Raw genomic sequence first — 3,456 nt, 5'->3', positions numbered from 1 at the left:
GATAGAGAGAGAGAAAGAGAGAGAGAGAGAGAGAGAGAGAGAGAGATGTAGAGAGGAATCTGTGTGTGGGCTGGAGGGTAGGGCGGCGAATATTTTAAATTGTTTAATTAATGCTTTTATGAGGTCTCTTTTTGAAACGCACCTGTGTGGCGCCAGGGAAAGCGTAGTTGGAAAGGAACTTGATACACCATGTGGCTGCTCAAGTTTCCAATTTGATACGTGTCAGAATGTTTGTTGTTCATCAAGGATTTTTTGGGTCTTTTTCATGTAAATTTGATTGCTTTCGAGGATTGATCTTTACCTTGAAAAATCCCTAGTGTCTTATATTAACCTACTTTGTAGTTCAAGGGAAAAAATAGAACAGCACCCCTCCCCTACTTTCTTTTAAATTTTCAAAATGCACCCGGGCGCACACTCACATAGACACACATACCCACAGATTCACACATACACACACAAACAAAAGGCAAATATAGATCTACATACATCAGGGGCGGCTCGTGGGGCTAAAAAGTGGGCGTGCACAATTAAGCTGTAGCTGGTTGAAGATAGTCAAGGGCATAGTATGTGGATTGTCGCTTTGGTTTCTATAACTAAATCTGTTTGTTAGCTAAACATCAGTTTCTTCATCCTGCATTGGAACTGAACACTCAAGTAATAAATTTCACAACTCCACTACGAAACCATTCAAAGGCACAACTCACAGGACGCAGGACGGTGACTAAAGTATGTCACGTTCACCTCCCTCAGATTCACAGTCACAGAGTCGCTTAAAATGGTGGCAAGACAATGAACCAATTACAATTCACTTGAGCACTCCGCTGAATTGCTCCGGGGATCACATAATTTTGGCATAGAATAGTATGCAGTCTGTCGCGTTTATTTTTAGACTGCCTACTGTGGGCTATGTTTCGTGGTGCACATTTGAGATGTGCCGCCTTATTAATATTAATGTACCTCCTAACTCTCTACGAGTGTCTTCATCGTTTGGGTAATCCCAAAGAGCGATTTATAGGTCAGGTTACCACGTTGAATATCCTATTATCATGTGTAGTTAAAGCGCGTGGACTTTGGCATGGCATTGTAGATGTTTTACGGCGGTATTGACACAGAAAAGACAGTTAAGGCTCCCGCGACGACCTTGTTTTGAAATAATATTTGGTTAGTGTTTGTTTCTGACTCCCTTTATTTTATGTTTTTATGCTTTTCGTAATAGAACATTTTAAAAAATTGAGCGGCACTGCACGACCGTGCTCTATAGACGAACCGCGCCTGACATACATACATACATACATACATACATACATACATACATACATACATACATACATACATACATATATACCAGGGGCGGGTCGTCCATAGAGCACGGTCGTGCACTGCCGCCCAAAAATTTTAGCGCACAACACCCACAAAGAGACAACAAAAGAACCTTTCCCATCCACCATCCAATCAGTTTTCCGATCAAGTTCCTCGCGAGAGCCTATTCGTTCATTACAACATCTACAACACCTCTACAACATCTACTACTACTATACCATATCAAGTTCTTGTGCTTCACCCAAGTAAAACATAGTATGTTCAGTGGTGTAATCTATCTTGGAAAATGCTCTATGAGACGACCCAAACAACGATGACGTTTTGACCGAGTTTCTTAGTTCATAAATATTAATAAGGCGGCACAATCTCAATGTGCACCAGCCGAACAAAGACCACAGAGGCAGTCTAAAAATAACGCGATCTCAATGCCCGTATTATGATAGCTTTGGAAAAATCCACGGGAGTGCTCCCAGCGATGTGCGATTGGTCCATTGTCTTGCAATTTATATCTCTAGACCCACCCCAGTAACCCTGAACTTGAGCGAGGTCAACATGATATAATTAGGTCATCGTGTTAGAAGTTGAAATGCTGTAGTGGTGGAAGTTATATTACTCGAGTGTGTATTCCAATGCAGGATGAATGACGTTGATTGCAAATAAATTCAGTTCACCAAACCAAGTGACAAGAAGCGAGTGAATGAAAGTCCTCACCAACCCAAAAATATCAAAATAATACAATGAATAGAAAGTGGAGTGGCTTACAGTCAGCGTTAGCAAATTATACTCATTGTAGACCTAGATTAGGCCTACTGTTTCTCCTGTCTGCTTTTTTTAACTGAGGACCCAAGTAGTCTAAGACAGGTTTTACTGTTCATGTGAAACAACGCATTAAAGTCAAAAGTCATCAAGAGCGTACATAAAAAATGCCGTTAAGTATCATACTTTCGGACAGGTAAACATAGCAACGCAGCTAGTCGTTGGTCATTGCATTGCAACGTCTCACTATAACGAACTGGTGAGAAAGAACAGGCACGCATTGTGTAAGGTTATCTAGATCTAGATCTAGTGTATTTTGTCCAGTGAAACTCACGAATTCGCCCTTCGCGGTCATGAAAATGGTGATTTGTCGGGGAACAGAGGTATTTTTCGCTAACGCTATGCAGGCTCTTCGACATTTTTTGCCTCTCTACAAAAGGCATCGGCGTTTGTCACGGGAACATTCCATGGCCGTCTGAAACAAGGTGGAATTTACAGTCTCGACTAATTAGCACAGTCTACATTTGGAAAGGAGAGATCCAGCTCTGTCTTGAAGAAATTCAGTCTTAGCACTGGGACGATAATTCCATCCACGATGGTATCCTGAATGTATTAAAGAGCGAAACATTTCTCTTCTTTTTGCACTTTTTCAACAAAGTATACACGCGCGTTGTGGGATCCTCTAACACAGAAGTACAACGCCCATAGCAGCCTAACAAGCTCTAGACACGTTTAAAATAGCTGTCGATGAAATTAGAAACAGAAAACGTATTCCATCAACAACACAGACCGAAGAGAAACACGCTTCCAAGAGACGCAGACATTACAACACAAACCAAATTGCTGCAAAGCAGGCCTGCGACATAATAGTTACTCAAATTGTTGACAGTTTCTTGAAGCAAAATAAAATCAACGCACTCTCAATCTGCGATTCCTCCAAATTCCAGGACTATCAAAAGTCGTTTCCAACAGTTCTTTAAGGATCGTTTTCAGAAATATTACTGTTTTGTTTAAAATCAGATAACAAACATAATTATAAGTATTACATTGCAATGAAATATGCAAATCTGCTCAGTGTCGTATAATCCAGGGCCTTTCTTCAACTCTGAAGGACTACAAATTCGAGACAACATTTAGAGAAGTATCCAAAATACCAGAAATCGCACTGACGTTTATGTCGATCCACAAGGACATCATTGACAGCATGCCCAACTTCGTCAACAGAATAAAGGACGCTTTTGCTCCAGCAAAAGAACGAAAGGAAAATGTCTTCTTCAAACAGATTTTTCCAAACAGGTAGGATGAAAAAAACACCTCATTTATATGCCCTTGACTATCTTCTACCTGTTTGGAAAGGAACTTGATACACCATGTGGCTGC

This window comes from Aplysia californica, unplaced genomic scaffold, assembly GCF_000002075.1.
Source record: "Aplysia californica isolate F4 #8 unplaced genomic scaffold, AplCal3.0 scaffold01364, whole genome shotgun sequence".
NCBI classification, from domain to species: Eukaryota; Metazoa; Mollusca; class Gastropoda; order Aplysiida; family Aplysiidae; genus Aplysia; species Aplysia californica.
The sequence above is the reverse complement of the archived record's forward strand: the minus strand, read 5'-3'. Positions refer to the sequence as shown.